The sequence below is a fragment of the Canis lupus genome, chromosome 27 (assembly GCF_003254725.2).
Source record: "Canis lupus dingo isolate Sandy chromosome 27, ASM325472v2, whole genome shotgun sequence".
Lineage (NCBI taxonomy): Eukaryota > Metazoa > Chordata > Mammalia > Carnivora > Canidae > Canis > Canis lupus.
This window is the reverse complement of record NC_064269.1, coordinates 29,563,248-29,575,779: the sequence shown is the minus strand read 5'-3', so window position 1 is coordinate 29,575,779 and position 12,532 is coordinate 29,563,248. Positions and strand designations below refer to the sequence as shown.

The window sequence follows — 12,532 nt, the reverse complement described above, 5'->3', positions numbered from 1 at the left end:
TTCATGTTACATCACTATCACTTACCAGATGATTGTCATGGGCTTGTTCCCTAATTTTTCTAAACTTTACCGTTCTTATTTCTATGTAACTTGGAAAAAAGCTATTTTTTTATCATATTAGCACTATGGCAGGAAAGCACTATGTTACATCAAAAATAACTCAGATACAGTATCCAAAAAAGCAAAATTGAGAGGAAATTTAGACCGCTTCTGAACTGTTTCAAAAACGTACTGATGAGACATTTTATTGAATGCCACAAAACAACTTTTTTTTCTGTTCTTTCAATCACACACAAGAGTACTCTCTTAATCTCCTCAGAAATCTTAACTATCATCTCTTTCCCCTGTATTCTCTTCAAACTAACTTCTAAAAGTGATTTTCTTTGTGGTTTACTGACTCAATTCCTGTTACTCCTTTTCTTCCAGGCTTCCTATTCTATTCTGTCTACAATAAGCAGTGCTATGTTTATATGTTATTATAATAAATCAGTCATTTTCTCTGATTTATTTTAGCTTCACCATCATACTAATTAAACAAATCAAAACAACTCAGATGAGAGGAAGATTCTGCATACTTATATATGACAGATGTTTTTGCTCCTGTAACCCATTTCTCCTAGTAAAGTCTGTTTAATCTCCCCTATCATAGGCATATTCAAATTTGAGCCAAAGTCTCTTCTCCTCCAGCTAACTTGGTTCCTCTGAGAGATCCTGGACAATGCTTTCTTTCAGCCTGTGTGCTTCCAGAGATCTAGCTATATTTCAAGTATTTTGGAATTTGGAACTATTTTGGAATCAAAAACAGAAATGATAGAATTCAATTCCCACTTATTTGAGAATGTGTAAGATAAGAAAGCTGATGTTATAACCAAATCCTTTCTTCATGGTATCAAATCTCAATAAAACTGAAAGACATGTAGAATACCTCAGTTGACTATAGACTTCTCGAAAAATAGGCCATTAAAATAGCCTGATGATACAGAAAAACCAAATTTATTGCTTACTAAAGCAAAAATGACCACTACCTACTCAAAGTCTTAGTGGAGTCTCTGAATTCAGAGTTCAGTGGTAGATGGAATATTTATAAGATTTTGTGACTAGTTTTCAATGAAGAGGTCAAACTGGAAGAAGACAAAGGTTGTGATATAATAGTTTAGGTTTGATAGACACAACAGGGGCAGAGTTTGGAAGAGATGGCCTATTTAATAAAGTAAGTTGAGCAATCTATTATGATAAGGATAGTATTCTGAGGGTTAGTTGAGAAGTCTGTTTTTCATATAAATAGATATTCAGTAAGTTCCTGGAAAAGAAAAATGTTCAAATTATTTGTGGCTGTATCTTTCTGGGTTTTGTAGCCAAATTCTAAAGCTGTTCCCCAAGAATCTTGTCCCCGAATATTTAATCAAACATTAATCTAAGTACTTCTGTGAAGGGACTTTGAAGATATAAACAAAATTATTAACATTAAAATAGAGAGGGACAGATTATCCAACTGGGCAGAGTAGAATGACATGAGCCCTTAAAAAACAGAAATTTCTTCAGGTAGAGTCAGAGAGATGTGGTAAAATAGGAGAGAGGAGAGATGAACCCAAAGAGAGTGGGCAGAGAAATTTAAAGAATGAGAATGACTTGACCCACCATTGCTGGCTTTAAAGACAGAGGAAGAAAGAGGCACATAAAACATGGAATGTGAACTTTCTCTGGAAGCTGAGAAAGAAACAACAAAGGAAATGATGGGGACCTCAGTCTTATAGCTGTATGGTACTGAATTCTAACCACCTGAATGAATCTAGAAATACATTTTACTCCAAAGCCTCCAGAAAGCAATGGAATCATATGGATACTTTGATTCAGTTTTGTCAGACTTTAAAAGGAAACCAGTTGAGCCTTAGTATATTTTGTTCTGTGACCATAACACTGTGAGATAATAAATATGTGTTATGTTAAGTGACAAACTGTGGTAATCGGTTACAACAGCAATAGAAACTAATACCATGGGGAAAAACTATCTAGAATAGTAAACTTGTGTCAATGCAAACTAAAGACTGTCAAATAATTGTATAAAAAGCCTTACTATAAAAAATGTATAAAAAGTTAAATAATTGTATTAAAAGACTTAGTTCTCAATTAACTTTGTGGCTGCAGTTGGTTTCATTTCAGTTCTCCCCTTTAAACACAAAAATCCTGGCCTAGCACCAGTTTCTAACTAAATTTATCCCATGCATTCTGAAGTCTACAAGGCAATAAGAAAGTTAATTCTACACTCAGTAATGAAAATTAAACAGGGTCTGATTCTTGACTTAAAACTCTGAGGACCTCATGATTAAGTGTGAGGAATTCCTTTATTCCCATGTACAAGAACCTTGCTTGTTAGAGATCTGATTTCAAGAGATGGAAACTTAATCTGTATTACCTCCTGCTCCCCAAATCCACCCTGATATCTTCATTATGTACTGTTTGGACTCAGTTTCTTTTTATCACTTTCCTGTCCTTAAGTGTTTTTCCTAATATTGAAGTGGGGAATATAAAAAAAAAAAATAGTGAAAGGGATCATAGAGGAAAGGAGAGAAAATGAGTGGGAAAAATCAGAGGAGGTGAGACTGTTAACTCTGGGAAACGAACAAGGAGTAGTGGAAGGGTAGGTGGGCAGGGGGGATGGGGTGACTGAGTGACAGGCATTGAGGGGAGCATTTGACAGGATGAGGACTGTTATACTATATGTTGGCAAATCGAACTCCAATAAAAAAATATACAAAAAAAATCGCAGCTTCCTGGGTCCATTTAGAAAAAAAAAAAAGAAAAGAAAAGGAAATTTAGAAGTCACTTGGGTTTGAAACAACAGTTAAATTTTTTCCCTCAGCTTTTGGCTATAATCGCTGCCATATTGATTGGATTCAGGGGTAACTGACCTTCCACATTACCGATTACCATTGACAAATAGCCATCCAAAGGAATCCCCCAGACCTAAACACACATGTGGAATTTTTTCCTGATGGCATATTATTATGCATTGAACATGTGTTTACTGCAGTAGATAGCTACCTATCAAATTGCGTAACCAATCAATGGCTGCCAGGTATTTTGTCATAAAACAAAGACATGTAATATGCAAAATTTATTTTTAATGTGAAATTTCAGACACTCAATCTTCACCATTTTTATGCTTCTAAGATTTGCTACCTCTTGCATTTCAGTAAGAGATTCTATCAACAGCATAGTTTTTCCTCATCTCTAATACAGCACTTTCTAAGAATATCTCCATTTTTGTAAGGAGCATGTAGTTTCTACTAATTTAAAAGCAGCAATATTCAAAGCTGCTTGCTTTTTGCCTTACTGAGGCATCCCAGGATCCAGTGGAAATTATCTTTCCTACTAAACAAGCAAAAATCCCTGAATAAGTACATTCCTGTCTTCCACTGAGATCCTTTTCCTTTCTAGAGATTACCACAAATTCTTAGAAAATAGAAGATAAAAAAAAATGAAGCTTGCACATTAATAAAGCATTTTACTATGCTTCTTAATTTTGTGAATTCATAATGCTGTATATCAATTACATCTGGTAGTCTCTAAAATAATAGTTCTATAGCAGAGTATATAGCCAATTTCTATATGACTTACAATGTTTTAGAGACAATCAGAACTCATGTCTTGTCAAACACTTATTTTCTAAAAATATAATTCCAAGAACTGTTTAAAATGAAAATGTACCCTTAACTAATTATGTATTTTTGACCAGTGTTGTGATTTAAATTAAAAGTTGCTCCCCTATGTAACCCACACATAGAAGTTCATCTCAGCATTGCATTAAATTCAAAAGAAATAGTAGACACCTATTTATCCACTCACTTCCAAAGAGAAATGGAAAGAAAATGAAATACTATTAAATCTCATAACAAAACAAACAAAATCTCAAATCCACCCTGGTACACTGACTCAAATTATTATTATTATTATTTTAAATGAAGATTTTTTTTAAAAGATTTTATTTATTCATGACACAGAGAGAGAGGCAGAGACACAGGCAGGGGGAGAAGCAGGCTCCATGCAAAGAGCCTGATGTGGGACTCAATCCCAGGTCTCCAGGATCACACCCTGAGCTGAAGGCAGATGCTCAACTGCTGAGCCACCCAGGCATCCCCATTGACTGAAATTATATTCTTACTCAAATGATGTTTTCATTTAAAGGTTTAGGGTAGCTGCTCAAAATTTCTTTCCCACTGCTTTCTCTCTTTTTCTTTCTCTCTCTCTTGTTCTCCTTTCCTTAACTCTATTCTATGCTGTTTTATTCTCTCGTTCATTCTTTCTTTTCACTCTCCAATGAGAGGATACAATTTTTTTTATTTAAGAGGTGAAAAATAGTATCTACCGTATGATACAGCTTTGGAGATCACATACAATAATAATTATAAAATGATTATTTCCACTAGCACTCTGTCTCTTATTTAGTAACAGTTACATAAATTTTATCTATCATTAGTAATACATATGTGGATAGAATCATTTATTTTATTTTTTAAAGATTTTATTTATTTATTTATTTATTTATTTATTTATTTATTTATTTATGAGAGAGTGTGTGAATGAGGGAGTAGTAGTTGGGGAGGGAGAGGGAGAGAGAATTTCAAACAGACTCCATGCTCAGTGTGGGGCTCAATCCCAGGACCCTGAGATCACAACCTGAACTAAAACCAAGAGTTGGATGCTTAACTAACTGAGCACACCAGGCGCTCATATAGTCATTTATTTTAAAAACCATATGGTTTATAATTCAATTAAATTTACATTTTAATTGAATATCTTTACATGATAGAATAGTAAAATTGATCATACAATTAGCAGCTTTAAGGAAAAAATAATATTTGAATATATCTAAATATTTTAGTTCAAAAGATCTTTAGTTCTTTAAGATATTTAAGACAAGATCTTTTATTCTTTAGTTCACAAGATAAGATTCATTTATTTTCCCTATCTATAATACTAACTTTATACCTATTATGCACTAATATGTTGGATATTACATATAGATGAAAAAGAAATTAGTATATGCCCAGACAGTTTATGGTCTATTGTATAAAAAATGATAAAAAGTTCACAAATAAGTGCAAACTACTAAGAAAGAAATATAAATAGTTGTGTGTTGGGGAATATGAACTTAGAATGTAAACAGAAGGCCTACTAAGGAGACAATGTTGAAATTGAGAAACAAAAATGTGGAAAGGGCAAGTCATACCACAAATAAAGGATCACATTAGCATAGTAGAAAGATCTTAGAGTTAAATTGTTTCATGTTTTCTAACGGTTCATAAAATAAAATTTATTATGTTTAAAATTGTAGTATAAACCAACTATAATCAATGACATTAGATATTTTGCTTACTTATGAAATTAAGCTATTATTCATACTTACATTCACATAATACCTTTAGTTGCCAAGCTCTAAATTTGTTTCATAGCACTAATATATATTTCAATATTACTGTGCTATAAATGCATCATATAGTATTGTTCTATCTATATAGCATTATATATTATATTATATTATATTATATTATATTATATTATTATATTATATTATATTATATTATATTATATTATATTATATTATACTCTACATGTGTATGTATGACAAACATATCAATATTAGCAACTACTCGGGATCCCTGGGTGGCTCAGCGGTTTAGCGCCTGCCTTCCGCCCAGGGCGCATTCCTGGGGTCCTGGGATCGAGTCCCGCGTCGGGCTCCCGGTATGGAGCCTGCTTCTCCCTCTGCCTGTGTCTCTGCCTCTCTCTCTCTCTCTAAATCTATCATGAATAAATAAATAAAAATCTTAAAAAAAATATTAGCAACTACTATTTAGTTATTTAGTAGTAATTAGAGTAAACATTTTCCTCAAACTTGGTCGATTTTAAGAAAACGACTCAGAAAACAAGAAAATTACTCATGATAAATGGTGAGATAGGACAGCTGCTATATTAAATATTTCTTACCCTTTACACTAATACTTCGTGTATAAAGTTACTTTTCCTTTAGAATGAATAACCTGCCAGAAGTTGTTCTATACATGAAACACAACTTTCCTGTTCCTCTAGATTGCTTGAGATCAGCCAATATGGTTCATAAAATGCACATCATTTGGAAATTTCTGTTTGAGACATTCCTAGCCATTCCTTCAAGAAGCAGCAGCTAGCATTTGATTAGATTTAACTGTACAAAAATTTAAAGATCATTAAATGGAAAAATTGTGGCCTAATCAGGAAATTATATATATTTTGGTTATATTTATCCTGACACAAATATTGCCTCTTTTCAACTTCAAATAAACTTTTAAAAATTGACTTATATATAATATTTTTTTCTCTAAGTTTTTTTTTAGATCAACAGTCTTAACTGTTACACTGATTAAGACAATAAATAGTTCAGGAAGTCTCTGGGTACTTAAATAATGACAGTTTTGTTTCTGTCACCAATTTATCCTTGTAAAAATCTGTTCTTTCTTCCATTAATGAGCTCATCCAATTTCCAGCTAAACCCCTCTTTTCTTTTCTCTAACCAGTTTGATTTAAAAGTAACAGATTCCTCAGCTGCCAAATATTAAAAGAATGAAACCAGATATTTAAATCCCTGTGACATATATTTGACTTGTTTGGGGATATCAGAAATATTTGTTACCCCAGTTTTCTTTCTTTGAAAAACCAGATAGGATAAACTGCATGTCTAAAATACAAATTCTTATATTTCTGTGAAAATGCAGCTGTAGATGTCATCATGAGTAGGGACTTTTATAGTGTCATAAAAATTCAGTGTCACTATAAATTTATGCTGCTGAAAATGTCGACATTTATGGCAACTTCTACAAGGACATATTTTAAAATGATACTAAAACTTGATGCAGCAACTTTTATTTAGTTAAAAAGTAAGATTATAGAACAAAAACATTTACTCTAATTTTTGAACCTATCAATATGGATGATTAATTTTTAAAATTTTCAAATCATATCATGGTTTGATGGGTACTTAAAAATCAAAGCACTCAAAATTAAAAAGCATGAAAGCATGTTCATGTATTATTCAAATTAACAGTTAATTGCTGCATATAATTAATATTCATTTACAATGCATTTAGTACAGACTTTTGATACCTGATAAAATTATTAATGATGCAAGCATACGATGATGCTTATTTAAGAATTATAGATAATCATAGATTTATATCTGCAATCTATTTTCCCTCATTTTGTATCCCAGGGCAAGCACAGTGACTATCTTGATTAATAAATTTTTAAAAATCATTTAAAAAATCACAAAAGGATTGTCCGAATCGACCAATTCATGAGGAAGAATTTTCACCTTTTTAGCCATAGAAGTTCCTTTGCAATGAGGAAGGGTAACCTCATTAAATGATCTAATTTGGGCAACTGCAGAAAAAAAAAAGAGAAATTTCACCTTTAAACGCAATTCTAAATCAGAAAAGCTGCTGTGGACTTAGTAGGCAGATTTTGACCGTGCTAGTGGTTAGGTGAGAAACTTTGGCAACGACTAACACACACCAGCCTTAACCAGTAAAAAATCCTATCTTCAGAATTAGGGATGCAGAAAGCTCTAGTTCAATCCTCGGAGACAGGCCTCTTTGGCTCAGACATCATGTTACAGTTTCTACGTATGTGCTATGTAAGCATTTTCTGAGGTCAAATGCTCACATTTACCTAAGTATGGTATCTGAGTAATTTTATTTTTCCAAAGTTTCTATCCTGAAAATGTGCTTTTGTGAAGTATTTGTGAAGTATAAGTGATACTGGTTAGGATGCCTGGGTCACAAACTGATACAATACTATAAATGTTACCAGTATATTTTTATATGACTTGCTAGCAAGTCTATACTTGGATTTGGTGAAGTTACCAACCTGGAACTATTACTGGAGTAGAAAAACAAAAACAAAAACAAAACAAAACAAAACCAAAACAAAATTAAACCTCCAATAAAAGCCTGCTTTCTCTAACCAAAGGACTAGAAAAGGGGCAACCTAGCAAGACAGAACACTTTTAAACAGTAATTACCCTGTTCTTGCCACAGAGGGGGGGAAATGTAGGTAATGCCAGAGAAGATCTAGTTAGAAGCCAAGACATTTATCTCTACTGAGTGGTTACAAAGTCCTCTTTTCTACCCATAGTATCAGTGGAGATCATGCGAGAAGCCTCCACCCCGCTCACAGTCATGGGGCATCCTTCCTCTGCTCTTCACAAGGTGTCAGAAAAGTCCTAGTGAAGAGTGAGAATTGAAAATGGGTGTCAGACAAGAACTTGTACCCAAAGATTTAGAGCAGCACTATTCACAATAACAAAAAAATGGAAACAACCCAAATGCCCAACAATGAATGAATGGAGACACAGAATGTAACATAGTCATACAATAACATACTATTTAGCCATAAAGAAGAATCAAGCACTGATACATGCTATGACATTCATAAACCCTAAAAACATCACCCTAACCAAAAGAAGCCAGACAAAATATTCACATATAGTTTGATTCCATTTATATTAAGTGTTCAGAATAGAAAAATCTGAAAGTCAGAAAGCAAATCAACGGTTGGCAGCAGCTATAGAGAGGGAAGAATGATGACAGATTTCCTAATGGGCATGGGATTTCCCTTTGAGGTGATAAAAATATTTTGGAATTATGTAGATGTGATGACGGCACAACATTGTGAACCTCCTAGATGGCACTGAGTCATACACTTTAAAATGGCTTAAATTATAAATTTTATATTATATCTATTTTATCACAATAAAACTGTACATTTAAGCCCTAATAGTCATTAATTACATTCAATTTAAATGATCTGAATACAATTAATCGACAGAAACTGACAGAACAGATCAAAAAGTGTGACCCAACTATGTGCTATTTATAAATAAATCAAATATAATGATATGAGCAATCTGAAAGTAAAAGGATGAAATTATATACTATATATATAGTTTATATATGTACTATATGTACTATATAGTTGTATATATACTATATATAGTTTATATGTACTGTATATACTATATACTACAGATATACTATATATGTTCACATATGTAATGCAAATAATTTCATATATATATAATGCAAACATTATTTGAAAGAAAACAGTAATGAAAAGGAAAAAATTAGGGATGCTTGGGTGGCTCAGTGTTTGAGCATCTGCCTTTGGTTCAGGGTGTGATCCTGGGGTCCTGGGATTGAGATCCGCATCAGGCTCCCTGTGGGGATCCTGCTTCTCCCTCTGCCTATGTCTCTGCCTCTCTCTGTGTGCCTGTCATGAATGGATAAGAAAAACTCTTAAAAAATAAAAAGAAAAGAAAAAATAAAGCAGTAATAGCTATATTAATATCAAATAAAGATACTTCAAGACAAAATTATCAGAGACCAAGAGGAATAATATTTAATGATACCAGCCCTATTTGTTGAAAAGGCTATATTTTCTCATGGAATCACCTTGGCACCACTGTAGAACAACCAATAAAAAATTGTAAGGGTTTATTCTTTGGACTCTCATTTCTGATCCATTGGTCTATATGTCTCTCATTATCCTAGTACAACAGGCAATTGTAGAGATATGTTTTTCCATTCACCTTTTGCTGGATATTTAAACTGTTTCTATTTTGGGGGCACTTGGATGGCTCAGTCAATAAAATGTCTGACTTGGTTTCAGCTCAGGTCATGATCTCAGGGTTGTGGGATCAAGCCCTACATCAGGCTTTATGCTCAGCAAGGAGTCTCCTTGGGATTCTCTCTCTCCTTCTCCCTCTGTTCTTCACTCCACTCACTCTCTCTCTCTAACGCTTATTTATTATATTTATTTTTATATTTATATAATTATATTTATATAATAATCTATTATATGTTATATATTTAATATGCTTATACTTACATTTAATCTACATTTATTTATAATAAATATATAGATATAAAATATTAATAAATAGAATATATTTATTATATATTTATTATTTTTTATAAAAATAAAATAAATTGTCTCTACTTTTTGGCTATGGCAAATAATGATGCTGTGAACATTCATATACAAGTCTTAGTGTGGGTATAAGCATTTATTTCTCTTGTGTAAAGACCTGGGAGTGAAATTGCTGAGTCATATGGTTACTATATTTAGTCCTCTAAGGTACTATCAGACTACCATCCAAAGTGTCTATGCCATTTTATATTCCCATCAACAATGTATGAGGGTTTTGGTTTCTCCTTGTCTTTGCCAGCAATTGTTACTACGTTTTTCAATATAGCCAGTCTACTGGATAAAAAGATGTGTCTCATAGTGATGTTATTTTTCATTTCCTTAATGACTACTTGAGCATTTGTTATGTGTTTATTAGCCATTGTGTATCTTCTTTGGTTAAATGGTCATTCAAATCATTAGCTCATTAAAAAAAATGTGTTTGCCTTATATTTTGTTCCTTATATCTTCTACATAGAAGTCCTTTATCACATATAAAGATTTGTGGATATATTCTCAAAGATTGTAGCTTGTGTTTTGCTTTTATATGTTGTCTTTTGAAGCATTCAGGTTTTAATTTTGATTAAGTATAAATCATCATTGTTTTTCTCTTTCATGCATCTTGGTTTTCTTTCTTTTTTTTTTTTTAAGAGAAAGACAGAGAGAGAGAGAGAGGTGCAGAGACATAGCAGAGGGAAAAGCAGGCTCCCACTGGGAGCCAGATGCATGACTCAATCCTACAACCAGGGATCACACCCTGAGCCAAAGGCAGATGCTCAACCGCTGAGCCACCCAGGCGTCCTGAATTGATTGTTTTTCTATTATACCTAATAACTTTGCCTGACCCAAGATCATGAAGATATCCTAAATTTTATGCTAAAAGTTGAATAATTTTAGGTTTTTACATTTAGATCTATGAGTTAATCTTTATAAGTGCTGTAAATTAATAACATAAATTCATACTTTTGCATATATTTATCCAAATGTACAAGCACTATTTGTTGAAAAGATTGTCTTTTCCCATGGAGTCATCTTGGTATCCTTCATAAGATACCAACCAATCATAAACGTAAGGGTTTATTTTATTACACTGAGACCTTTGATTCTGTTTCATTGGCCATTTGTCTATCATTACCTTTGTACCACATTGTCTTGATTACTGTAGCTCTATAAAATACTTGAAATCAGGATGTATAGTCCTCCAAATTTTGTCTTATTGGCAATTGATTTGGCTATTTTAGATACTTTGGCATGTCCAAATAAGTTTTAGAATTATCTTACCAATTTCTGTCAATGGGCCTGCTGGAATTATGATAGAGTATTGCATTGGGAATCTATAAATCAATTTGAGAGAAATTATCATCTTATAAATATTGAGTCTTCTAATCCATAAAATGTGTTATCTCTCCTTTTGTTTAAATGTTCTTTGATATCCTTCAATAATATACAGGAGCTGTCGGTATATAAATATTGAACTTATTTTTAAGTTCAGTGCTTTGTTAAATTTAATATGATATTCCTAAATATTTCATTTTTTGTCATTCTGAAAGAGTATTATTTTCTTAACTTCATTTTCATAGAGCGCATTGGTAGTATACAGAAGTGCAATTGATTTTTATTTATTGATCTTGCATCTTACTACACTGATGAACTAGTTTATTAGTTATAGTAGTTGTGCATATCTTTTTTCTACATAGAGAATCATATAGTGAATAGATGCAGATTTTATTCTTTCATTCCATCATGGATTTCTTTTATTTCCTTTTCTTTTTAGACTATAGTGACTTGAGCATCCAGTACAATGGTAAAGAGAAGAGATTCATTTACTTTTCCATCTTAGAGGTAAAGATCACCTCTGCATGATGCTAGCTATAGGTTTTGAGAGACTCTTGACTTGAAAAAAATTCTCCTTTCTTAATTTATTGATAATCTTTTAGCATAAATGAGTCTGGATTTGTCAAATCCTTTTTCTACATCTACTATAAAAGAAATAAATTATTAAGAATCTGGGAACTTTTGGGGCGCCTTGGTGGCTCAGTTGTTTGAGCGTCTGGCTCTTTCAGCTCAGGTCATGATCTCAGGGTGGCCCGATAGAGCCACATGTTGAGCTCTACACTGGGTGTGGAGCCTGCTTAAGATTCTGTCTCTCTCTCTCTCTCTCTCTCTCTCTTCTTCTTCCTCTCCCCCCTCACTCTCTCAAATAAATAAATCTTTAAAGAAATCTAGAAACTTTCTGTATACACAAGAGATTTATTGGTGAAGAATTATAAAAAGTTTGGGAATTAATTTGAAAAATTAAAGCCATATGTTTGCATGATTTGGTTAGGCATTGATTCTAAGTTTCCAGTCTTATCAGAAAAGATAGAAGAGTTTTTTTATCCTTCTTATTACATTTATATTTGTATTAGGATTCCTTGGATTACTTAAAATTAAAGCCCAAACCAGTGATTTATTAATAAAAAGTCATAGTTCTCTCCAACTATGCTAACAATGAGTGGAATCATTTTTATGTCATTTCTTACGATGCCAGATA

At 32.6% G+C, this 12,532-nt stretch overlaps 1 long non-coding RNA gene across 2 annotated transcripts in view; it reads left to right on the top strand.

Moving 5' to 3' along the window:
- LOC112665659 (uncharacterized) overlaps positions 1-11,929 on the top strand; it is a 41,018-nt gene extending 29,089 nt beyond the window's left edge. For both annotated transcript variants that reach the window (XR_004809837.2, XR_004809835.2), the window contains one exon: positions 11,774-11,929. This is a non-coding gene — a long non-coding RNA (uncharacterized LOC112665659). The remainder of the gene's footprint in view (positions 1-11,773) is intronic.
- The last annotated feature ends 603 nt before the right edge of the window (positions 11,930-12,532 follow it).